The sequence below is a fragment of the Caretta caretta genome, chromosome 6, assembly GCF_965140235.1.
Source record: "Caretta caretta isolate rCarCar2 chromosome 6, rCarCar1.hap1, whole genome shotgun sequence".
Lineage (NCBI taxonomy): Eukaryota > Metazoa > Chordata > Testudines > Cheloniidae > Caretta > Caretta caretta.
Window position 1 is genome coordinate 38,850,264 of NC_134211.1, and position 27,384 is coordinate 38,877,647.

General features: G+C 42.0%; 1 protein-coding gene and 1 long non-coding RNA gene across 9 annotated transcripts in view; one reads left to right on the plus strand and one right to left on the minus strand.

Moving 5' to 3' along the window:
* The window catches only part of HIPK3 (homeodomain interacting protein kinase 3), a 154,571-nt gene extending 130,328 nt beyond the window's left edge, over window positions 1–24,243 (minus strand). The window contains exon 1 of one of the 7 annotated variants that reach the window (XR_012668909.1): window positions 23,775–24,243. The gene's annotated coding sequence lies outside the window, so the exon portion shown is untranslated. Of the gene's footprint in view, window positions 1–22,937; window positions 22,992–23,011; window positions 23,135–23,555; window positions 23,650–23,774 lie in introns of those variants that run through there. The other 6 variants (XM_048853458.2, XM_048853462.2, XM_048853464.2 and 3 more) reach the window with 6 other exon arrangements.
* A 160-nt stretch (window positions 24,244–24,403) lies between these two features.
* Window positions 24,404–27,384, plus strand: part of LOC125638140 (uncharacterized) — a 42,664-nt gene continuing 39,683 nt past the window's right edge. For both annotated transcript variants that reach the window (XR_007357160.2, XR_012668910.1), the window contains exon 1: window positions 24,404–25,703. This is a non-coding gene — a long non-coding RNA (uncharacterized LOC125638140). The remainder of the gene's footprint in view (window positions 25,704–27,384) is intronic.

Sequence of the window (27,384 nt, forward strand, 5' to 3'; positions counted from 1 at the left end):
TAATTTATTTCTTTAAAATGTTAGGAGAGAATCTATTCTCCCAGGAGTATTAGTGTGAATTCCAGTAAAAAGCGAGAGCCGTGTGTACTACCCATTACAATTTAAGCACATACTTAGTGTTTTGCTGAATCAGGGCCTATGTCTTTGTGATACTACAGCTTTATTTTTTCATTAAGTTCTCATTTTATCCCTTCGGGAGTAGTTAGAGCTCCAAAACTGGCTCCCATTAAGCATCTGAGAGTGTACATATATTTCTATGTATTCAGCTAATCATGGAGGTTTCAGTCGTGACAACTGCCATAGAGCAAATCTAAAATCCCTGTATCACAATTTAGAGATTTAATTTAGTCTGCAAATTCAGCACACTAATTCCCACAACAACAGAATTTTCTGGGTAGTTTTACTACAATATTTATTAAGTTTTGCAAATTATATATTTTAAAGGAGTTCCCTTTTTTAATGTTTCCCTTATATTTCTTTGGTTCCTCTAGCTAAACAACTGGCGTCCCCACAAACTCAAAACTTCTCTCTCTCTCACCCAGACCGGTAATATCACAAACCAGGCATCATAGTTCAGGGCAACTGCACTTGTATTTCACGTCTGTGGCCAAGCAAGGGAATCCACTCTCAGGCTTCCAGATCCTCAGCTCTTGCCTCTCTTGGGTGTAGACATGCATCTCTCCCCCATCTGACAAGGTTATTTCTGTGCTGCACAGTTCCCTGCTTTCACTGTGTATTTCCCAGCATAGACAGGTTGCCTTAGGACACCTGCTTTCTTTCTCTTCAGAGGCAGTTAACAGGTGTAATTGCTAGTTATAAAAGTAAAACCACACAGCATGCCCTATGCAAGCCTACTTTATTCTTAAGGGGAAAAAAAAGAGAGAGAAAACATATTAAAAACAATAAAAACCTACACGCATGCTAATAAACTTACCAAAATTAACCCCCACTCTAACATGGATTCTGGCAGGAACAGTCCTTCAATGACCCACTGAAGTGGATTCCTTTGAAGTCACAAGTTCATTACAGCTCCAGCTCAGAACAAGGACTGGGGTCCTCCAGATACCAGAGGTCCTGTCCATTTGCTGGATCAGGAAAAAAGCCACCAGCCAGTTTAAAACCAGATTATTTATCTAAAAACCTTTTCTTTGTCTTTTGGTCTCTGGAAAATCCAGTTTGAAATAAAAGGAGTACTTGTGGCACCTTGGAGGCTAAGGGGCAAGAGGTGACAAGAGGAGAGGAGATACATTTGGGGAGTCTAAAGTCTTCATAGCCATCTGTGGCTCCTAGCTTCTCATGTGGAGAAGTCTTTCACGCACCAGTGCTTTATGCTGAGGCACTTTGTTCCCAGGTGCTACTGCCTGAGTTTGCTAAGGAGCCAAGGCAGCAGTACTGATTTGTCTGTGTAAAGATACTGATTTGTCAGTGCATAAGAGACAGAGATCCCGTTCTACACCAGCTTTGTCTCATTCCCAGCCTAGGGAATGGAAATGGAAATCGCCCACCTTGATTATCACTACAAAAGGTACCCCCCCCCCCCCCCGCTCTCCTACTGGTAATAGCTCACCTTAAGTGATCACTTTCGTTACAGTGTGTATGGTAACACCCATTGTTTCATGTTCTCTGTGTATATAAATCTCCCCACTGTATTTTCCACTGAATGCATCCGATGAAGTGAGCTGTAGCTCACGAAAACTTATGCTCAAATAAATTGGTTAGTCCCTAAGGTGCCGGAACTACTCCTTTTCTTTTTGTGAATACAGACCAACACGGCTGCTACTCTGAAACCAGTCTGAAATACTATATGCTTGCCTCTCCAGTGGGGTGGCTTCAAGGGGATGATAACGGAAGTAGTACATTAGCATTCCACTTTTCTACAAACAATGCCACAATAACATATACACGGTTGCATTTGATACAATATACCACAAAGGTACTAACCTTACTTCAGTAGGGTTCAACAATTCAATAAAGTTCATTCAAGGTATCGCAGGACATCAACAGTCTGTCACACCAGCCACTTTGAAGTTTTGAAATTAAGCACAAAAGTTGTCCTCCTCATTCAGGATAACCTGGGTTTCACTAAGATGTGCTCACAGACCTGCTCAGATTCAACACTCTATGTCTTGCTAGCTCACCAGCTGTGCTCTGCACATAACTTGTTGAGCCATACTGGGATAGGAGGGGGAGTCTGAAGGATGTGGGGGCCCTAGGCTGGGAATGAGACAAAGCTGGTGTAGAACGGGATCTCTGTCTCTTATGCACTGACAAATCAGTATCTTTACACAGACAAATCAGTACTGCTGCCTTGGCTCCTTAGCAAACTCAGGCAGTAGCACCTGGGAACAAAGTGCCTCAGCATAAAGCACTGGTGCGTGAAAGACTTCTCCACATGAGAAGCTAGGAGCCACAGATGGCTATGAAGACTTCAGACTACCCTAATGTATCTCCTCTCCTCTTGTCACCAGACACTTTTTACCACTGGTGGACAACCTGTGGACTACATGTGAAGAGGATGAATACCTCTTCCAGAGCTGTAAGGGGGAGGAGCATGGATGGATCCCTGCCTCCATACATCCCCACTTTCTGTCCCTATCTTCCACACCCACAGTAACCCCACCCACCAAGACCACAGCTGCCCAATCCCCAGAAACACCATAGGGAGTCAAAGCAGATAGGATGAGAAGCCATGTACAGTAAACCTGGGGACCTGATGAGTGGATGGGAGAGAATGTTGAAGGTATACACGTACGGGCTAGGGGAAGCCTCCAGTTGAAGCAGAACTCCATTCCAGTTCATCACACCAGCAGAGATCTTTAGTGAACCACCTCAGGTTCATAAGAACAGAGCTCCTCTCTGCTTCTCTCAGTGTAGGTCCTCAGTGCACCCTCACTTCAAACTTCATTTCCACATGCTCTCTCATATAACTCAGCTCCATTTCCCTACTATACCACTTCTCAACATGAACCCACCACCCACATCCCTGCTCTGCCTTTAGATACATCTAAAAGGTGTTTGGTGTTGGAAGAATTTGAGCATCCCTCAAGGTAGAATATGTTCTGTAATACTGATATCAAACCTGGATTCTTGCTTGGATTACTAATCTAAGCAATAATGCTTTATAAACATGTACAGAAACAATCATGAAGCTGCTTTGCTAATCTCCTGGATAGAAACAGTCCTGATTAGCCACTCAAGCTGCTCTGCCCCAAATGGGATGAGCCTTGACAAGACATTCAAGCTACAGACCTGTCAAACTGTAACAGTGAGAGACAGAGACAGGTAGTCACTTAGACAAGGTTCGCTCATTAATAGCGGAAACTACTGCATTGGCTTGAAGTGAAAGAGAGCAGGGAGGACGACAATCTAAGGGCTCTAATACACTCCAGATAAAAACCTATAAACCTTGTCACATCAAGCTTGTGGAAAAGCAATTTGCCAACATAGGCATGCTGGTGGGGGAAAAAAAACAATGGCATGGTAATTAGCTTACTACGATGCAAGTTTATTGCCAACTTTGGAAGAAATGAAGGGCAACATTTTCTGGCATATTAGGGCAAAGATCCAGCCAGTGGAGAACTCCCCTAACACAGGGGAATCTTTGATTAGTCTAGAGCTGATATAGCTACACATATACTGCATCCCAACACAAAGAATGTTTCTAGGGAACCCCAAATGCTTGTCAAATCTCTACAGTCATGCTGGTTTCTAGGATCCACTGGCACTCAGCACAATTCTGAGCAACATGAGCTGCTATAAATTGCAACTGGAAACCAGCCCAGGAGTATCAAGGGGACACAAACTCACTCTTTCCACTTCCCCTTCAGTCTAGTGTTAAACAGCTCAGTTGGAGAAGCCAGCCCTTCAAAACAAGTCTGCAGCATCATCTTAACCTTGTGGACAATAGTGCAAGGTGGACCAGTCATTACAGCCTGAAGTTCACCACTCTGGGGACTCAAAACAGTGCCTCTAGAAAAAAATCGAGATGTACAAAACAATCTCTCAAACTGGCTCAAAAAGTATTGTGTCGTACAATATCTGTGGGGATTTTTTAAAAAATGTTTAATGCGTCAAGCCCTACACAAAGCATGTTACAAGGGACTGCAGATAATCTGATATACTTTTGATGCATTCATGAGAGACTGAAATAGCTACTAACTGTCTATTAAGAAAATGTCATGTTTATCTTAGAAGAGTGAAGGTGGTAGTTAAGCAGTTTCTGTGCATGTGGTATTTAAAAAAATCCACACAAACCTTTTTGCACCAAAACACAAGCTTCTCCCACCCAAACTAAGTCTGACAGTCTTCTTTTGAGACACTAAAATGATTTCATATATCTCCTCAAACTCTATGCCTCTAATGTTCTATCTACCAAAAAGACATGCCAGTAGGAAGAGGGATTCCCGACGGCAATGCCCTAGGCCTGAGTGATCATCTGTGGCCAGACTCCCAGATTGCTAACGAGCAGCCATGCTCCAGCCATTTGAGGCTATTATCATCAACTTTTTGACTTGAGTTTGATTTTTGTTACCAAAGTACAGTAACTCCTTGCTTAACGTTGCAGTTATGTTCCTGAAAAATGTGACTTCAAGCGAAACGATGTTAAGCGAATCCAATTTCCCTATAAGAATTAAGGTAAAGGGGGGGATTAGGTTCCAGGGAAATTTTTTTTTGCCAGACAATTCACATATATAGGTCAAAATCAGTCAGAAGAAACCCGTATCTCAAATCTGCATCCAGTATTTCAGCACATGTTGGCTATATGTACTCTATGTAATTTCTCATGTGAAGTTCTGTTCTTTTCAGCCTATATCAACTCCAAAGCTGTTGAGATAAGTGTCTTTTTCAGCAGTCCACCTAACAGTGTATTGGATTTTAGTAGCAATTCAGGGTTGCTGTAGGGTTTTGCAGATGCTACAACATGTTCCAAAATTGTTTAAATAATAAAAGTAGAGGAATTGTTCCAGAAAGTAGATTTACTGGTGAAATTATGCTAAACCATAAGATTTTAAATATATCTTTGGCCCCAGTCCAAACACAGGCATAAATGTTTGCAGGAGTGATGGTGTCCTAGTCTGTTTGCCAGAAGCTGGGAATGAGCGACAGGGAATGGATCACTTGATGATTACCTGTTCATTCCCTCTGGGGCACCTGGCATTGGCAACTCTTGGAAGACAGGATACTGGGCTAGATGGACCTTTGGTCTGACCCAGTATGGCCCTTCTTATGAGTGGGGCTTCAGTGGTGGCCTTTGTAGACTCTTTTCATCAATCCATTAATAGTTACTAAAATTCTCAGTATTCCCTGTATGCAAGTGTGCATATTTTTAAAAACTCAGTACAGTAACTCCCCACTTAACGTCCTCTCGCTTAAAGTTGTTTCGATCTTACGTCCCTGCTCAAGTACAGAACATGCTCCATACAAAGTTGTGCAATGCTTCGCTATATCATCGTTTGGCTGCCTGCTTTGTCCACAGCTGGCAGCCCCCCTATCAGTTCCCCTACGGCCCCCCCACAGTGCCTCCCACCTGCCAGCAGACCCCACAGATGAGCGCCTTCCCCCACCTCCCCCCACAGCAATCAGCTGGCTTGCAGCATTCTGGAGGGAGGGGGAGCCTGCATGCTGTGTCCTCGCTTCTCCACACTCCCTCCAGAAAACCGCAAGCCAGATGATTGCTGCAGGCAGGAGGCAGGGGAGGGAGGGGGGAGGAGGGAGGACGCCGCATGCGGAGTAAAGGAGGAGGGGGAAAAGAAGAGGTGGGTTAAGGGTGGGGGCTTGGGGGAAGGAGTGGAGTGGGTGGGCTGAGGGTTGAGCCCCTGTCCTGGTGCTTGCTGAGTAGGGGAAGCTGCCGCCGCTGCTGCACAACATGCTTCTCTTAACCTTCAGCCTCCTTGCCGGCCTCATTGTCTCCAGTGCCAGTGGGCTGTGCCTGTGTGGGGTAAGGTGGGGGCACCTCCCAACTATAGTACTGTACTGTATGGCAAAAAAAAAAAATTCCTGGAACCTAACCCTCCCATTTACATTCATTCTTATGGGGAAATTGGATTCGCTTAACATAGTTTCACTTAGTCGCATTTTTCAGGAACATAACCACAACGTTAAGTGAGGAGTTACTGTATAAAATTTACTAACTTGACTTCTTTCATTAGGTTTAGCTGTCACCCTCTTATATGCAGGAAAGAGTATTTTGTTTTGAATTCCAAGGTCTGTTCAACTTTCCAGCTATACTGTAACAAAGAATCTAGAGAATATACTGACAAAACATATCAGTATGGCTCACTGTTAAATAGATTCATGTAACTTAGAAAACTATTTCAAAGTTTGAACAGTAAATAAGATACTGATTTTTTTGTTGTCGTTGCTGGAATGTGTAATGCAATCAGTACAAAATATCAGTCAGAAAACAGTGTTATAAATTCAACTTATTTTTCCACAAATATTTTACACAATAAAGGCTGACTTAAATAGGTAGCATGACCATGAGGTTAATTAAGTATAAAGTGGAGAAAATTTAACTTCATAATTTAAAAAAATGTTAAACACCATGATCTTTTAAAAAGAGCATTCTAGAAATAATTGAGATTTTTCATAAATGCAACTCTTCAAGCATACTAATAAACTAGAAATTGAAAGGTGCCCTGTGAAGGAAAGAGAAAAATTATTTGTTCTATTCTTCCCCACTCCCCATACACACCTTTCTTTGTTATATATAAAGAAAGTCTGAAAGTTTTAAGTTTTTTTTAACCTAAAAATCCTCAAGAATGTCAAGTCCTGTCTCTAGGATAAAAGTCGAGCAAGAAAAAAAAAAGTTTTTAAACATGTTAGGCCTTCTTTATACATCAAAAAGCAAAATATATATATATATATATATATATGCATGCATGCATGCATGCAGCATAAACCCGTGTTTCTTCTTGCAAGTCATCTTTATGGTGTCAGTATAGAACAGAATTTAGTTTTCATTACTAGCTTCCATCATAACATTTATTCAGCACCTTCCTTACAAACATATCAAGTAATTATTTAATTATAAAACTTAGTACTTACATAATGTCTTCCATTTTCAAAACACTAACTAACTAATCATATCCAAGGATCCCCAAACTGCTTCACAAAGCAGCAGATTAAAGAGTGATATTGCAGCAACAGCAGGGTGAGTAAAAATTGGATTTTTATTGTTAAATTATACGTTTTTCTTTTTAAAAATAAACTTCTTTAAAATTGAATCTGAATTTAATATTATTTATGTATGGCCTAAAATTTATTATAATCTCTTAGAACATTTAAGTAAAAAATAAATATGCCGAATTCATTAGCCTCTATCAAAAACTTTAGAGTCAAAGGCTGCTTTTCTATAGATAGAAAAAAATCTGGGGAAAAGCCATCTAAATTTGAAGGTCAACCTTTATAAATATGGCACAATAGTATAAATAAGAATTATATCATTCACCATTTTCCAACATATTAAAAATGTACAATTAATATGTATCTGAAAATAGTAAACTATATAATTGCTTAAATAAATGTACATAGTGATAGGGTACCCTCCTAGGTAACAAAGATGTACCATCTCTAGAGTAAAGGCTCTGTTTAGTTGTAAATCCTTATGTTTTAATGGTTATCTCAACCATTGAGAATGCACCTTTCCTTAGAAAACAAGTAAAGTACAAATGGAAAAGTTGATTAAAATTGATTTAAATTGAGGCTTTCCACTTGGCAATTTAAATCAATCCACACTGAGAAACTCTAGGCTAACGTGGGAGCCATTAAGCACTCAGCAGTAACTCAACCACAGCCTTTGTTGTTCAAATCTATTTTATCAAGGAAAAGTAATGTCAACCAAAACACAAGGCTGGGAGCAAACTGCTTTGAAAACAGTAGCACTACTTGAAATCTTGAACCATAACCTAGACAGTCAGTAGAGTATGGCAAAAAAACAAATTTGGTTCAGATTCTGACCAAAAAGGCCATACCTATGCACCTGTGGACAAGACAGGGTAAGGGGAAGAAAGGAAATGTCTATATACTGTTGTTAGTAGAATTGCGTACAATGCCCACATCAGCCTGTTGCAGAACTCCACGCAGAAACCTTGCAGGAGTCAGACTCACGTTCATGTGGACCCTCTTGCTGAGACTACTAACAGGAGCAAAGACTTGTTTGTTTCTTCTCTAAACACTAGAATGTACTTCCTCCTACATGCAGTCAGTGTCCATTTTTTATCCTCTTTTTAGACGAGTTTCACTGAACCTTTACACGTCTCTTCTCTCACAGTTACTTAAACTAGCATCCACCCTTTTTTAGAACCCCTTCCCTTGCTCAGATACCCTCATCAGCCACCCAGTGTTTCAGGTTACTAGAGAAGCTGTCCACATCACTCTCAAACCCAACATTTCTCATTAACTGTCACTAAGCCAACAGAACTGCTTCTGTTCTCAGTCTGTTTGCCCCTTCCCTCCTGTTTTTATTACTCTTCCTTCTGTCTGTATCCCCCATTCACCTCTGCTTTCACATTTGTATAGTCGTCTTCCCCTGCTAGAGAATCATACCTATATTCCAGCACACAGATCATCTCTTGTGGCACTGGCATGCACAAATTGAATTAATCTCCACAGTTCATCCTCAGGTTCAAATGTAATAGGGTAGGACAAGTCCACACTGGAGCAAGGCAGAAAAGAGTTAATGATCTCTACTGGAAACAGGAGCTAACATTTACCCTGTCCCACAACACCTGCCAGAAACAATAAGTCTGGAGGGAGGGCCTCTAACTGAAGGAAATAAAACAAAAGAAAGCAGGCTTCAGAACTGGGTCTCCCTGACAGAAGGATTTGGGGTATGAAGCAGAGAGGTGCCGGCTGAGAGCCAAACTGAGAGGAAAGGACCGGACTGGCCATTCTACTAAACAAATAGTCAAATTACAGGAAGGCAGAGAGTTTTGACCATACAAAACACAGTCTACATGTTCAGTGTAACAAATGAACTGGGAGAGTCACATGTTCACATATGTTCTGTTCAGGAGCACAAGAGGAATTCTCTCCAGGTTTACAAATTAACAAAAAGAGAGAAACAGGAGATAGAATAGTACACAGTTCTCACAACTTCACACCAAGTTTAAAATTCTACAGAAACTTCACATGCAACTCTCAAACTTTTTACTCTATGAAATGGAATACATTATATTGTCAGCTTCGTACTAGTTGTTGTAGGGAAGCTCAGAGGATCCCAAAGTCTATTACAATTATTTTTGCAGTCTTCCAAAAGGCTTAGAAAGTTTGTAAGAACGGTAAACTTGGCAGTCTTTGTGACAACCTCGAAAAGCATGGACTGTTCCAAGTTTTACAACACTAATTATTAACTTCTTAATGACATTTGATTTCCCCATCCCAGAAAAAAAGGAAACTTATATTGCTGAATATTATGCATGAATGTTCAAGCAACTCTTCACACTATTTTAGAACTGCATTGACTAAAGTATAAACAGTTACTTAATATACAGTTACAGTAATAATCAGTTACAAGTTACTGTTGCTGTGGCAGAAACCATGATAATATGCAAAGCTTAACCACATGCTACAAAGCTAAAACAGTAGTTATACTTTAACAAAAACTTGTTTTCTAACGTCTTTCAGACAATTTTTTTATTAGTGAGCATCTAATTCTAAATCATAATTGTTAAAACCATTTTGTTGTGCAATATTACTAAATACCTAAGCAGATTTTTCCCAGATACTATATTTGCTAACAAATACAAGGTTCCAATTACCATCCATTACAGACAGCTTACTGTTACACTGTATTTTAAAACACTGTACAAGACACCAGCTTAGTATGTTATCCCCTATCTTAAACTCACTGCAAATTTTCAAAAGGCATAATTCAGTTCTATCTTTTATTATGAGTGGTTTCCAAATAGTTTTTGTATCAATTTAATTATAAAACAGATAGTTAAATCAGTGTGATCCCTAGCATAGACACAGTTATACTGGTAGAAAGGTGCTGATAGAAGTATTGCCTATTTCACAATTTTATGAAAATAAGCCATACTGACATGAGCTCCTACATAGTGGTATAACTGTCTACACTAAAGGATTGTACTGATTTAACTTGATGCTGTTTCTAAACTGACAGAATTAAATTGATACAAAAACAAAATGTGACAAATCCTAAAAGATCTCTGGATACAGCAAGAAAAATTTGTCTCTGGACATCAAGCAATCATGACAACCTGACCAAAAGGTCAGAGAGCAGATTTCTTTCAAGAGATGTACGTTGTTCACTTTTCTTTTCTCTCTGTAACTATCTTAAAAATGCCTTATTTAAGTTTAGCTTCTGGAAGATGTAAACCCAGATAGTAGGTAAATAGCTATTTCCTGTTTGAAATCAATCTTATTTTTAAGATTACTGTTGTATGGGTAATTTCATTCAGAGGTCCCCAAAAAGTAGAGAACCTTGTAACCTGTAAGGAGAAGTACTGAAGAGTAAACACTTTCCGGAAACTACACCATCCTCTCATTTTTGGTCAAGGGGCATAAACAGATGTATCATCTCACAGATGTGTTCACTTGCTACAGCTAGATGGTAACACAAGGGGGGAAGCAAGAAAGACCAAGCAAGACATTGAGTTGGGGTGGTGTTGGTCACAATGTTATATAAAGCAGAGTTTCTCAAACTGGGGTCTATGGACTACTCTGGGGGTTCGCAAGTAATGTCCTGGGCCGCCAGCCCCGCTGATTAACTCCTCCCCCTCCCAGTGCCTCCTGCAAGCCATGGAACAGCTGTTCAGCAGCATGTGGGAGGCACTGGGAGGGAGGGGAGGAGCAGGGAGGAGGTGCGCTTGAGGGAGGGGTGGAAAGAAGCAGGGAAGAGGAGAGGCGGGGGTGGAGTGAGGGCAGAGCCTGGGGCTGAGTGGGAGGCTTGGAGGACCGCAAAAAATTTTAAATCAAAATGTGGGTCCTCAGGTTGAGAACCACTGATATAAAAGTATATTTTTAAACTGAAGAAATACCAGGCTTCTGGACACATCCTCCTCTGCATGCAAGCCTGCTGGCTATTCAAGATAACAGTAGTTATCCAAATGAATAGAGGGGATTATATTCATTTATACTTCTACTGTACTTTAAATTTTCTTAAGTTTTTACTCTAAGAAAATTATGCAGCTTCTGCCCCAAATTGAAAGAACAGGTACATGAAGGTGAAAGAAACACTCATGAAAGAAAGAGATGGATGGAAGAATCCTGAGACACTGTAAAACAAATGGACCACATTATACCCTCCATTTCCATTGGTGGAAGGGTAAAGGGACACAACAGATCCCATCCCACAGAGATCTGCCTTTGTGCTGTCATTTATCCAACCCTATCATTCCTCTAACTCCATAAAGGCACTTTGAGCTTCTGAAACAAGAGCAAATAAATATCTAGAGTAAAATCAAAGGCTATAGAGTCTAGTTTCCTCCCAAATCCATGGAGGCCTGTAACTTAGTGGTGCTGAACCAGAAGAGCCTGAAAAAGCTCCAGGGTCAGGAAATACTTGAACACATACACTCCTACCTGACTGGAATGCAGGGAGAGACATAAAAGGATACTCAATGCAGGATAAGCACTGAGCAGGTAAAAGAGCCAGAACAGCAGGTGAAGAGATGACGCTCCTACATAAAGCTCATTCATTGAAAGAACTGACTGGAAGATAATAAGGAGGGCAAGCTAAGAATGAGAGGAGGTGGCATGCAACCACGAGTTGGGGTGGGGAGGAGAGGGGTATTGGAAGGGACCAACATCATTTCAAGCTCAAGAGTAGTATTACACAGATGATATACTGCACTTATCTCAATATAAAATTCTAATAATTGGAAGGCAGTGTTACAGGACTTTGTATCTGTACAGCCCTTTAAGGTCCTTAGATAGAAGGCTTAGACAGACTTCTTTATTAACAGAATTAGAATTCAAAACAATTAGGTGAGGAGAATGATTTGAGCCATTCCTATCATGCAATTTCAGTTCATAGGAAAAGATTGGTATACATTCAATATAAATATTTAAAGTATTTCAATTACTGACAATGTAAGTTCAAATGAAATTGGTCAGAACTCCATTGTTTCAATACATAAAAATTATTTTTTTTAAACATAAGAAGTGTTGAACTAATAAAATGTAAAAAGGAAATTCACGACTTAGTGGTGTCCTAAATTATTTCTGAAAGTCAATTATACCAACAGTAATAAAGAAAGCACAAAGGCATAATCATTATATTCATACTGTAGACACGTCAAAAGCTAAACCTTGTGATCCCAATATGACTTTAGTCACAAATACAAATGGGATGAACAAACTTATTTTTTCTTCCTTTGCTTGCAAGCAATAAACTAGGATGCACAGGGAGAAAAATGAAATATCTGCCACCGGCTCTGAATCAGCATAGGCTATCCTCAACACAAACAGTAGATCTGAACTAGCTTGAGCATCTACACGCAGACTTATCAGTCTGATCTCTTTTTTTAAAAATTAATTGATCCTTCATTCACCTAAAACAGCAGATCTACTGAAATAAAAAATTCTCAAATGACTGGATAGAACTTTGTGTGGGCCCCTCTCCTATATGGGTGAATTTCATCTTAAGAAAATAGCTTATATGGTCAAGAACGAGGCTTGAAAAACCTCAACCAAAACAAACAGAAATGTGGACAAGCAAGTGGTCTGGAGAACTACTGACTCTTTCACAGGAGAAAAGGGAGACAGGGAGCAGAGTGATAGGAGAGAGAAGGGCAGAAAGTTGCAGAGGATCCAGGAGCAGTAAAGAAGCTGACAAGCAGAAAAACCTGTCCAAGCCATGGAGAGAAGCAGTAGGAACTTTTCAGTCAGGGAAAAAGTAAGACCTGCAAAGAGGTTTCTGAAGGGTGTGTATGGAGGGTGTACTCCTGGGGGGAATTCTGCACCACTGCACAATGCAGAATCTTCCAGAAATTAATGTTGTGCACGCAGAATTTCCTTTCCCCCACAGAAATGGGCTGTAGTGCTGCTGGTCACCACTAGAGGCTGCTGGGCCTGGCAGAGCCCAGCTCACACCTGGTAGACACTGCCGGGGGTGGGGGAGGAGGAGCTGGAGGGCTCCCAGCATCTGGAGTTCCCTGCACCCCCTGAGGGAAGGAGACAGCAGCATGCACGAAACTCCACGCAAGCCTGGGACCAAGCATCAGGCTGTTTCTTCCTCTGGATCCCTGGGCTCTGAGAGGTAGGGGGACAGGGGCTCTGCAGCTGGGCCCCATAGCTGGGCTCGGGGGGCGGGCGGGGAGAGGTTGTAATGTCTGGCCCTCAGCTGGGCTCTACGGGGAGTGGGAGCAGAGAAACAGAAACTGGATTGTCATAAGGGTTTCTTTAACTCTCTACTCCTGGGGGAATTTTTGTGTGTCTGTATTGTTACAGACATACTGGCTGACAGGTATTTTGAAATAAATTACCAAAATAATTGAAACTGGCATGATTATGTAGTGTTATTTTGACAAACAAAATTTGCAGAATTTTAAAATATTGTGCACAGAATTTTTATTTTTTTGGTGCAGAATTCCCCCAAGAGTAAAGGTGGAGAAGTTTGAATAGAAGTTAAATATGCATACCATGAAGGGAGAGGGAAATGGCACACATTTTTAGGCTAGCACGCTCAATCCTTAAAATAATAGGTGTTGGGTAAATTTAAATTCTAATCAAGAACTAAGATTAAAATCTATATAATACAGACTACGTAGGACACTGAAAGGTGTTCGTAAATTTCTGCTTAGATTTAATGATGGTTTAATTGTTTTGAGATTTTAGGGTATAACTTTATAATAAACTGTATCCAGTCTATTTTCATTGATTTCCTGTAGCTAATGGTTATTGTGGTCCTACAATGGGGAATGTTTTTTATTTCATTGTGGATTTAAAATGTTGATATGTATTACTTTTCCTATAACTACAACTTATTTTACATTTCTATTTGCATTTGTTGAGTCAAATTTCAAAGTTAAATTCTTCACTACAACTGTTGCATTTTACATGACAACATACTCATTTTAGGCCCAGATTCTGTTAGCTCCTATGTATGTACAGATACCTGTTCCCCTGCAGAGCACCACTGGCTTCGATAGAGCTCTGTGTAGGAATTCTGGCACATTCTGTCTATGTGCATGAGTTTGTAGGATCAAGGCCTTAGTGATTTCTCTGATTCTAATATAAAACATCTCTGCAATAAAAAGATTCCACTAAGTGTGAAGCATGGCTATTTGTCACAATAAACATTTTAAAACTTTAGTTTATCTATTCTTTGTTCTATGTCAAGTTTTTTCAATACTGGAACCTAGACATTAATTGCAAGAGTTTATTTATCATCCCTCATAATGAGCACTGTACAAATGAAATCAGCACTTATTTTACAGTTCATGTTCTTTTCAGTATTGCAACCAAGATAAAAACCCTTGTGACAACACAAGACAAGTCTGTAAAACACCAAGTTCCATACTTCGTTTGCCTCAAAACCACGAACACTTCAGAGACTCTTCAGTTCCATGACAATAACATTTCTACTATATATTTTGGATAACTTTACTGCTTTCATGTGTGTACCCAGTAAGTTATATTCATGGAAACATGTATCTTGTCTATTCTCTAACAAGTAGTCTACATTCTATGGAAAAGACATAAATCAAAATAGAAAATTAAGTTAAACCACGCATTAAATTAAAAGTAATTTAAGAGGTATTAAATGGGAAATCATTCCACAGTGGCACATTAATTGTGTGAAAGCTGTGACACCACACAATGAATATCTTCTTTTCCAAAACTACTGATTTATTTTATCACTAATTGGACGAGAGACTAAGATTACATTTTAAATTAAGAATTGTTTCATGGGGAGGGGTTTAGCAATATATCCAATTTTCAATGAGTAGTCTATAGGTTACCCATTGCAGAGAAATTTACCATTTAGGAACCATTCTACCTCATTCTTTTACTTTTAAAAAGGGCATTCATACTTTTAAAGATCTGATACTATCTCCTTAGAAACTAAAAAGTAATATTTTCCCCTACTAATTTTGTTCTAATCCATTTTACCAGCACCCATTTTATCTCTGTGTTTTGAACGAAGCCAAAATTAACGTAACTGTTTTGTTTAGCCCCAACTACAACTTACACAACATCTTATTTTTGGACACCATGGAATTGTGGGGGTTGGGAGCCAAAGTGAGTCCCCCAATTGTGGAGCAAATTTTAATAGCAATACTAATCATAGCCATATTTTAAAAGGCTATTTTTCTAATCCTTTTATTTCCTAAAATAGCCTTAAATATGGAAAATGTTCACTAAGTTTGGAAGTATGTCATGGTAATTTTTCCTAACAATCCCTGGTTAATCAGTCTCACCAGACATACAAACACAGAGTTTATTTTTGATGCCCGTGGATTCTGCAGCTATACATTGCCCAGTTTTGGGGAGCCTTAAAGAATCATTTCTATGCCACCCCAAAAAATATATATACACACACACATTCAGTCAAGGCAGAAAGGGAGCACAATATACTATTGTGGCACGCCGTGCCTCAAAGCAGCACCCTGGAACCTTCATATTCACCACGGTCATATAATTATGATATGTTATGTATTAAGTATGCTTTGTGATGTACCATTTTTAAGTCTTGATCTGTTGAACATTAATATTCCGTTGGATTGTATGTGCTACCATTGTATGCAAAGTTATGAAGTTTTTCTATGTGTGTGCTACTGAAATATGTTGTAAGGCTGGGAAAATTTACCATTTAGGAACCATTTAGGAACAACCAGCCTTTCAGGTACAACAATGGAGTAGTCAGGCAGGCTGATGGCCCAGTAAAGGGAATCCACTTTCCCAACAGCCATCCCAGAAGACTTCTCAGAGAGAGCATGTAGACAATGGAGAATGCTTGACCAATGGGGGTGGACCCCCCACATCACGAGCTTAGATCTTCCCAGAAAGCTGGAAGAAACTATAAAGAGAGGAAGTGACATCATGACTTGGCCTCACTCCCCCCACAACTCAACACGTAGAAGCATATCTGGAGGACAAAGACTAAACTATGAGAAGGTGGTCCCAGGCTCGAGGAAAGTCTCTGCCTATATACTGAAGGACTATACCATCTGCCAGAGTAAGACACTGCTTGATTCAAATCCTGTTTAGTTTATAGAACTTAGACTGACATTTTATTTTATTTCTTAGGTAACCAACTTTGATCTCTACACTTGCTACTTACAATCACTTAAAATCTATCTTTCTGTAGTTAATAAATCTGTTTTATATTTCACCTCAAACAGTGTGTTTTGGTTGAATTGATTGGGAAATCTCAGCTCAGTTTACAAAGGTTAGTGTGCAGGGCCGTCCCTATCCATATGCAAAATACACAGCTGCGTAAGGCACCAGGAAATTTGGGGCATCAAATTTTCTGGTGCCCTGCACAGCTGCATGCTGCTCCAGCCCCTGCTGCACCCCAGCCCCGCCCCCACTCCACTCCCTCCGCCCCAGCCCCGCCACCACTCCACCGCTTCCCCAAGGCCCCTGCCCTGCTCCTCCCCTGCCCCTGCTTCACCCCACCCCCGACCCCACACCCCGGAGGACTGCTGCAGGGCCAGACTGGTGAGTGCTGGGGAGCGGTTCCCCCCGACCCCCAAGCCAGCCCACAGAGACCTGGGGCCCGCCGCCCCATCCCTCTGGAAGCCTGGGGTCCCACACACACACCCCCCGCGGGACGACTGCATACGGCCTCAGAATAGCTAGGGATGGTCCTGCTAGCGCGTGTCCTCTCCACATCGAGGGAGGGACAGACTGGGTAATGAACTTACACTGGTCAGGTTTCTGACCAGGGCAAGATGGTACAGTTCTGGGGTGCAAAGCTGGGAAGCTGGGGCGAAATGGCTGGAGCCTCTCTATTGCTGGTTTATGATTGGCTGGGAGAAGCACTCATGTAACTCAATTGGGTGTGTTCCTGCCTGTGGATGTCTGTGTAAGTACAGTACCTGCCAGAGCTTTATAGCTTGCCAACAGCACCGAAGAAGGGATACTCCAGGTTGATGGGATGGGACAGAGGGTTCCGTGGTCCCACAGTTCAGGTTGCACCCTGGAAACCCTGTCACAACTATATTTTAGTAGATCACATAACAGTAAGTCATTTTAAATAATCTCTGAAATAGAGAGGTTTTATATATGTATATACACATACACACACGATTATGGTTGTACTAGAAATATGTAGTTCTAATTAAGAAATTAGAGAATGTTCCACATAAGTTTTCAACAATGTAGAAGTCAGGTCAAATATTTAAATCTAAAAGCCTTAAATAGCCAGAAATATTTCATCATGAAATTGCTGACTGATTTAAGGTTTTGTTTTTAAAAAATAATTGTTTTCTCTTCCAGTTTTAAAGCAAAACAGTAAATTAAAAATTAATTGTTAGAGCTAGAGAGTGCAGCACACAAGACATGACAAATCACAAAATGTAATTTGCTGGGCTTGTCTACACTTAAAACACTGCAGCAGTGCAGCTGCGCCACTGTAGCGCTTTAGTGAAGACACTACCTACATTGCCTGGAGGGGTTTCTCAATCACCATAGGTATTCCACCTTCCCGAGATGTGATAGCCAGTTCTACAGGAGAATTCTCCCATAGATCTGAGTGCTGTCTACACCAGGGTTGGATGGTTTAACTGCATCACTCAGGGGTGTGGATTTTTCACACTCTTGAGCAAGAGAGTTATACTGACCTAATTTCCTAATGTAGAACAGGCCCTCCTATTCCCAGAGTAGGGTTTAACATGATTTGGCTTTATACAGAAAGATGAATTACTTCAGATTACTATGACCCTTCAGAAGAGTAGTATAAAACATAACTATAAATGTTCCCTACCTGCCCTCAACCTCAAGCTGAGAGATCACATCTTGAGAAATTTCTGCAAGATGACAAAAAGCAAATCCCCATTCAATTTGACTGTATTTTCTCAATAAATTGTACAATAGCCTTGTTAGAGAAACACTTTTAAAAGAACAAGATTAAAATATATGTAGAAATAAAAGCTTTTTCAAATGAACACCCGGAAGATAGGACTAAGCTTTTAAAAAACAAACTGCAACCATACAAGATGACATAAAAGATAATGAGCAGATTAGCCAGGAATATGAGAACATGCACTTTGAGCTCCATCTTTATATTTTTCTGATTTGCTTCTGAAAAGTTAATGCCCCAAAAGGAAAGTACAGCATCAATGTCACAAAGACTAAGATACAAAAAAGGTTTTAAATTAAGATTTGTCTATAGACAAATGAGCAGTAGGATTTTTCAAACCACATGCTCCAGTCCAGGTCTGCTTGTCTGCCTCCTCTTATGCTACAGAGAAAGCAGTTCAACACATGTTAAAGCTGATAAATTACCAACAAAAAAAAAATTCAAATTTCATTATCTTCCTGTGGGGAAAAAAATGGAGAGTATCTCTAACCTGTTGTGCTAGCTGCAGAAATAGCAAGAAAAAGCTTGAAAATATAGATATGCAAACTGAAGTCCAGTAACATATAATGGAATACTAAACTGTTAAAAACTGCTTTAACTATTGTTACCAAGTATATATGGCCTACTCATCTTCTCTCTAAAACTGCCCAAAATTCGTTCCTACAACATTGCACCACTTGTTTTCTTGAACTTTGGTCTCATGTGCAACCGGCTAATTTCAGCCACTGAACACACACTTCCTATTTTCTTTTCTTTCCAGTTCACCTTCTACTACTTCTTGCCCAAAAGTGCACATACTGGAATAAAACGTGGTCTCTAATCCTTTCTACTTTAGAATATCTTTCATGCTTCATCAATGTAGAAATGGTATTCCCCCCACTCAGCCCCCAAGTAACATAAATCCTTTAGGTGTTAGTGAAGGCTCCCTTAATTAATTGCATCTTCCTAGTTTTCAATACAAAAGTTTTTTTAGAAGTAAAAATTATACTTAAATTTGTTTTGGAAACAAGTGCATTTGCTTCCACATAAAAATAGTTAAGTTTTAAAAATACTGGAGCGCCAAGTGCAATCTACAGCTGTTTCCACATTTTTAAAATAGCAGTAGAGTTAATATTTAGAACAGTCAGAAATGAGTAGCCTGACCTGCTGCAGACCACATTACCCATTTAAATGGCCATCATAATCCAAGTTGAAGAAATAGTACATGTCAGAACACATTCTTCAATAAATTAACATTAGGGCAATAATCTTAAATTCTCTTGTAACTGTGCAGCAGTCACAACAAGAGCTCCTCAATTAATTCATCTGAGGGGGGTTTGCAAAGATACAGATGACTAGAAGCTCTTTCTTACACTGAGATATGGGTGTAATTTCATTAATGGCTGAAGAAGATTAATAGTCATTACCATGTTTCATTTTTGCTCATGAGACTATTCTACCTATCTTTATTACATTTACTGTAGGAGTATAAACACACATCAGGAAAAGTAGGGTTGATAAACTACAAGCAATTTAGTGCTCATTCTCTCTCACACACACACCCCATAACTTGTAGACTGTTTGACAAAACAGTGCAGATTAAAATGTAGAGGACTTCTAAGTTTATACAATTTAACTTTATTTTGTGTTTGGTGGTATTTTTCATCCAAACCGCATTATGCCCCCCCCAATGCCTTATGGAGCGTGCACACACACATACAGCCTACCAATAGTTACAGTTATTAATCAATATATTAGCTGAAAGTTAAATAGTATCAGAATTCTAAAATTGAAGTTTTTCCTCTGCATTTGACATTACTTCTTAAATTCAGAAAAAATAAGCCCAGCCATGTGTAATCACATCATTGTCCATGCAAAAAGACTCATCAACTGAGAACTCTGCAAGTGAGGGCAAACTTGTAATTTTTTTTTAAACGTCAAAAGTTTGTCACAATAAACGAGAACATCTTATAATTTATCAGTATAGTGGTAGCGTGAAAAACGAAAATTGTATTTTGATTTTTATTCTCTACACTAACATATTAAGGCCCCAAACCCACAAGCTCATACATGCAGGTGGACTCCATGAACATGAGCCTGCAGAATCAGGTCCTAAATTCACAATACATCTGGGTGGGATTTTCAGAACCCCTCAGTGTTGGCCTAACTGGTAAAACTCCTATAGACTTTAATGAGAGCAGTATCAAGTCCACACACTAAGCACTTTAAATATATATCTATATCTGTATCTCATCACACCTCTAAATCATCACACGTTGTTCCTTTAAAGCAGTCTAGCAAAACAAACACACTTGTCGAAAAAACTCTCTAATACTGTTATAACTATGATTTCTCCCCCACAATTTCTTTACTTTGTATATTTGATATCACTTTGTTTTCCCTGTTTGTGTCTAGTGGTCTCCCACAAAAGAAAGATGACAGAAGAAGACATCCAAATACAGTAACTCCCCACTTAACATCCTCTTGCTTAACATTGTTCTGAAATGGAGCAGGGATGTAAGATCGGAACATGCTTGTTAAAAGTTGTGCAATGCTCTGATATAACGTCATTTGGCCGCCTGCTAGGTCCATGATTGGCAGCCCCCCTATCAGCTCCCTATGCCCCCCCCCCGAGCACCTCCCACCAACCGGCAGACCCCGCGGATAAGTGCCTTCCTCCTGCTCCCTCCGCCTCCTGCCCGTGGCAATCAGCTGGTTTGCAGCATTCAGGAGGGGAGGACGCGGCGCGCAGGCTCCCCCTCCCTCCCCTGCCCCTGAATGCGACAATCAGCTAGTTTGCGGCATTCAGGAGGCAGGAGAGGGAGGGGGGAGACTGTGCGCCATGTCCTCGCTCCTCCCCCCAGCCTCCTGAATGCCGCAAGACAGCTGATTGCCGCGGGCAGGAGGCAGGCGCGGGGGTAGAAGAGCTGATAGGGAGGCTGCCAGCCTGTTTAATACCTATATTAAATTGCTTGTTTAAAATTGTTTTAATACACATATAAGTTTTAATTGCTTGTTTAAAATTGTTTTAAATGTATATAATACCTTTTGTCTGGCAAAAAAAAAAAAATCCCCTGGAACCTAACCCCCCCATTTACATTAATTCTTATGGGGAAATTGGATTTGCTTAACATCGTTTCGTTTAAAGTCTCATTTTTCAGGAACATAACTACAACATTAAGTGAGGAGTTACTGTATAAGAAACCACAGAAGTTGGCAGAGGGGCTCAAGGCAGACGTAGCTCCTTAAACCACTTTAATTTTTTTTCAAACTAACCAGATTTCAAGGTGATGGAGTCTGTCTAATTCTAAAATGTTTGCAAATACAGAATCATATTAATACCACAAAAGCACCAGTCATAACTTCAACGCAAATAAATCTATGAAGAAATAATTTACAAACATAATACCACGCCATGGATAGGAAGCAAAATAGCATTACAATTGAAGTCTCCAACATTTAGCGCAGTAAACAAGCATAACTAGTCTAGCAAATTCTTCTACATGATTAGATAAATCTAGTTTACCATATACTCATTGTCATGTTTAAAATATGCTGAGATAATGTAGTCATCAATTTTCTCCAATTAAGTCACCTTCAAAAAATATTACATTGCTGTACTCTTTATTTGCAACCTCATCGTGCCACTTCAGAATACAGTCCTGACCTATTTTTCAGCTGCTTAATTACTCTCCTTGCTGGCTGACACGCTTGTTAAAGTTAAGACAGTTTTTAGTTACAGTGTGTATTTCAAACATAGTTCCTCCTGTAACAATATTAATTTGTCAAAGGTCTCTATAAACCAAACCTCTGGAGACTAGCCAATATTTTTATTTTGCTCTCAAATCAGCTGCTCTGTTTGAACAGATACTTTGTGCAACTGCTATAATGGTATGTGAAAGTAATATTGAGAGAATACAACACTATATTTAACTCTAAGTCTTGTTATTAGTGAACTGCAGCTTTAACATCTGTTACTTCCACACTAACAAGGTACTTAACCTGCATTTAAAGATAGTGATCAAAGCAAAAACACATTTTAAAAATGGCATTTAAAAAACATTTAAGATCTGTTAAGTAAATTCAGAAGTCTTAGAACATTATGATTTAATATAATAGCTAGGAATAACTTGCTGACCATAGGATGGATGTGATATACATTAGTTTCTGGCTTTCTCATTTTAAAAATTAGACATTTAGCATCTAATATCAACAGAACCTCTACAAAAATCATTTTAAAATACTACCTATATCATTTCTAACTCATTTATGGCTTGATATAAAAAGAGTTATCAATATTTATCTTACAAAGTTAACTAATGCGTATGCAGTAGCTGATTTTTTATGGTACAAGGGTGATAAGACACTCAGCGCCTAAAACCAAAATGGTGCTGGGATACAGAACTGACTCCATGGGGGGGGAAAAGTTATAAAAAGTAACTGTGGAGTCTGCTCAAACTTTTATGCAAACAAGAAACTGTTGTTTTTTTAAATAGTCAAATTATAAATACCAGAAGACATTACCTACTTTAAAGCTAATGACTGGCAAATATTCCCCTTTAAAAATAAGTGCCTTTGTGATAGGTCAATATAAAAAAAAAGCATCTTAAACCGTGAGAAGAGTTAGTTTTGGCCACTCTCTAATCAAGTGTTTCAAGTACAAAGCAGCAGCTTATTCTATCTAATTTTTGTTAAGCTCCAATTTCGATATTTGAAAACAAAACTGCCAAAACAACAACAAATAAGCATTTTCTAAACGAGCTCTTCGTAATAAACAGACTAAATATACCGTCACCTGGGAACAACAGCAGCATTTCACAGAGTTTGAGAACACCATACAAGGACTAAACTAACACTTATTACTAAATCATGGGGGGGGGGGGGAAGAAGAGAGGGGGAGGAAGAAACCGCAGCAACGTAAGTTCCAAAGGAGCTCCACTGAATTGTCATCAGTCCCACGTACCATTTTAAGCTATTCGTTTCCCCCTCTGAAATGGAAATAGACATACTCCTTCCCAAACTACATTTGCAAATTACCTCTGTATCCCAAAGGGAAGCAATAACGGCTGTAACAAGAGACGCTCGGCAGCCACGCCTTCCTGCTGGCCTGACAAGTTGCAAACGGAGGGTATCACATTTCTTCGATCACAACAACAATCACACATAGATCCTCAGGTTAGTTTTACACATCGAACAAACCCCTCCAAAGAGAAATTGCAGAATGCACGGGAGAATGGGGCAAAGACAGGGAAAAGAATAAAAGAAGGGGAAGCTTAGGGGCGCCAGAGAAAGGGAAGGGATGATAACAGTGGAACGGGAAAACAGAAGGGACACTCGGTGTGGGACCAGCCTGCTTGTTTACCACTAGATTTTTCGTGGGAGCGTCACCTCCCTGTGCAAACTTCAGTGCCAGGGGAGCTGGAAGGGGAACTGCGCAGTGCGTGTGCGAGGTGGGGCAGCCCCCTCGCCCCAAGGGCTGGCAAAGAAGCTAGAAGGGGCAGGGGCGGCCCAACCTAGGACTCAAAGTTTGTTAGCGCCAACGTCGTCACCCCCCTCCCCGCCACCCCGCACCCTGACTTGCCTGGTCCCCGGCAGGAGGCGCCTTCGGGAGCAGTGGGCTCCGAGCTCCTACCACTCTCCAAAGACAGGGCAAGAAGCACCCGAGTCTACTCCCGCCCGGACTCTCAGCGGCCACAGCCCCCACCCCCAGCGGGGCATTTTGCGGGCGGCCTCGGCCTCAGCCCCAGGCGGAGAACAGGAGCCGGGTCCCCCCCTTCGGCAGGCAGGGCCGCCCCCTCACCTTCACAGGTCGGGCAGCGCGAGTGTCCGAGCCGCCGCCGCCGTCCTGGGCATGTCCGGGAGAGTCACGGGGAGGCGCCTCCCAGGCCGGGCTTAGCTCTTCGCGGCTGCTGCTCCTGCGCCTGCCGCCGGCGCCTCGGACGCTGCCATCTTGTCCTGGCGGCTGAGAGGAAGGCGCCCCAGCTCAGCCCGCTCTGTTCCCCAGGCCTCCGCCTCATCTTCCCGGGGAGGGACCCAGCCCTCCCCCGGCCTCCTCCTCCCACTGCCGCTCCTCTCGCCGCCGGCGGCCTAGGCGCTGGTGCCCATGGTGCACGCGGAGGGGCCCGCGGGACTCGCTGCACTTCAGCCCCGCTTGGACATGGCTCGGCTCGGTTCCTAGCTATGGGGTCCTCCCTAGCGGAGACTGGGCGAGCTCGAGGCCTCCGCCGCGGCGGCAGCGCCACCGCCCGGGCCCTGCCTGCCGCGCTGCCGCCGCAATCGGAACTGCGGCTCAGCCCCGCCGAGGGATCAGCCTCCCCGCCTGCTGCCCCGGTTCCCTTCTTCCGCGCCAACCCCTCTGCCAGGCTCCTCGCTGGAGCCCAGAGAAGAGGCCCTGGCTCCCGCCCCTAGGAGATGGTTGGATCTCTCCCTTTCCCCCACCCAACCTGTTCTTTCCCCGCTTTGGGAGCCCCGAAAGCCCCTTGCTCCCTCTGCAGCCGCGGGTGAGCCCCTGGCCTGCCCGGGAAGTGCAAAGTCAAACTCCCTGGTTCAGCCAGGGCCCTCCCCCTGGCGCAGTAACGCCTAAGTCTTCTAGAGCACTTTCTAGCCCTGGAGCTGTTATACCCCTTCACAAAGGGGAGTAAGCATCATTGGCCCCATTTTACAGCTGAGGAAACTGAGGCACGAAAAAGTGAAATGACTTTCCTGAACTTGTGTGTCGGGTCAGTGGTGGAGCCAGGATTAGCACAGGAGTCTCCTGGTACTAGTCCAGTGCTCTTTGAAGTAGGTCACAGGGAACAGGCTGAAGTGCTAGTGTGATATCTACTGTTCATGCCCAGGCTGCTGTGGGGGGGAGGAGGACAGCTTTGTGCTGCCTGTGAACTCTTTAGGGAGCCCCTGACAAATCTGGATACCTTCCCCTTTACCACCATCCTTTGAAACCCATCCTAACTGTGGCACCTTTCCCATTCCCACTCCTCTGGCTCACAGAAATAGAGCTGGCAGGAGGAACCCACTGATTTTTGGCTGGGGGAAAAGTTTTTTGTTATAACTTCCTTTACATCAAAATGATACATTCGGTCAAAGCAGGAAGCATCAGTAGAATTACTTAATGGCTGGTCCATACACACAGACGGTGGCAGGACACCTAATAGGCATGGCCGTACAGGTGGTGGTAAGGACAAGGGATGGATTCTCGCAACTTACGAGCTCAGACAGGAAGAAGACACAATTAACAGAAGGGAGTTCCTGATTTATGTAAACCAGCACTGCTGATTTATAAGCTGCAAGCGTTCATGTTCTGTCAGGTACTGCCCCTAGCAAGCAGCTCTCAGCAGCCAGGAGGGTCCACTGCCAATCACCAACTGCCTTGGAACCTTCTGGCTGCACTATTCCATCCCTTCCTGGTTAAATAGATCCCTGATGGCTAGAGAAAGAGAAGTGACTTACGTTGTAGCATCTAGAGTTCTCTAAGATGTGCGGTCGCTGTCTGTGTTCCGCTGGTGGATGTGCATGTGCTTTAGGCACCTGAGACTGGAAGATTCTTACTAGCAGTGTCTATTAGCCTGCACCTACACCCTTCTCATGTTGCACACCAAGAGTATAAGGGGCAGCATGGACAGATCGCTTCTCCAATTCCTTCACCACCACGGATCAAGGCAGAGGGGAAGGAGGACAGGTAGCAGAATACAGATAGGGACTACACACCTCAAACTACTTCAGTTACTATAAGGTAAGGAACTTCTTTTTCTTCTTTTGGTGCAGGTGCCTATGTTCATTCCACTATGGGTGACTAACAAGCACAAAGGATGTCCACTGTGGAGGCTTGTACTATAGCAGAGTGTCTTGTGAAGGTCTGAATGGAACTCCATGTAGCCACTTGGCTTATATCAGGGAGTGATGCTTCTTGAAGCAATGCTACTGAAGGTGCTTGTTCTCTGGTAGAATGGGTTCTCACCCCTTGTGCAGGAGGAAGATGTGTCAACTGATATCAGAGCAGGATATAACCTGAAATCCACTTAGAAAGTCTGTGACAGGAGATTGCTTGACCTCTCATTCATTCCACTAGGGAAACAAATAGTCCATGTGACTTCCAGATAGATTTTGTTCTTTGCTGGTAAAAGGCTGATGCACAGCAAGGAATAGAGTCTCTTATTCTCAACATTGGTATGAGGCCTTGTGGGGAGGAGGGGAAGGAGGTACTTGTATTGTCTGATTTTCAAGAAATTATTTTAGGAGTTAGTTTCTGATGAATAACAGGGCCCCTGCTTCCTGAGCAGTTTCCCATGGCCAGAGTTCTCTTTGCAGCTACCTCCTTCTGTTCTCTCTTTCTCTCTTCAGGGCCCCTTAGGGTATGTCTATACTGCAATTAAAAATCCACAGCTGGCCCATGCCAGCTGACTCAGACTCAGGCTATGGGGCTGTTTAACTGCAGCACAGACATTCAGGCTCAGGCTGGAGCCTAGACTCTGGGACCCTGTGAGGGTCCCAGAGCTGGGGATCCAACCCAAATCCACATGACTACCCTGTAATTAAACAGCCTCACAAGCCCAAATCAGCTTGTATGCCCCAGCTGCCGGTGTTTAATTGCACTGTAGACATACCTTTAGAGATTCTCCACAGTCTCTTTTAGAAGTCCTATCGCCCTTCACTCAGGGCTGGTTTAGTGCCCGCAAACTGTTCCAAACAGTCCCACCAATTAAGTCCATTACTGCCATCCAAAGGTTCATACTGATTTCTGGAGGTTCTGCCAACCATACTGAGCTCTCCTACCAGCCTTGTCTTCGCAGGGTCATGTTTCATAGCCATGTCTCCCTGGTTTAGCCTTCTAGCCTCTAACTTCCTTCTCTTACCAGTGTATCCCCTGTTCTGAGCGAAAAGGCAGTCTATATACTGCCTTCCTCCAGAGAGCTCCTCCTAATCGGCTGGAAGACAGGGGAGGCCCTGTCCCATCCTATGGGACACGGCTCCTGAGCCTTTAAAGGGACAATGCCCTGGTGTTTTTCCCCATCTGACCACTTCCTCTCTTCCACTACCAGGGCATTTCCTGGGACCTTGTTCATTCAAACACCCTGGAACAGTGTGACCCTTCCACCCTTAACAGTATACCCTGTTACAGGGTCCAATTGCTATGAGATCTTCTCCTTATGCAATACAGTATACAATGGGTCACCCATCAGAGATCTAAGTTTCTCTATGCTTCTGGCAGAAGTGATGGCTACTAGAATTGGCCATTGTCATCAGTAAATGAGACAAACACATCCATAATGGTTCAAACAGTGTTCTAGTTAATGTTAAGAATACCAAGATAAGATCCCAGGTTGGAGTTGATTTGGTTATTGGTGAAAAAGTTCTAACTACACCTTTGAGAAAACATACCATCACCATGCGGGTGAAGATAGTGTGGTTGTTAA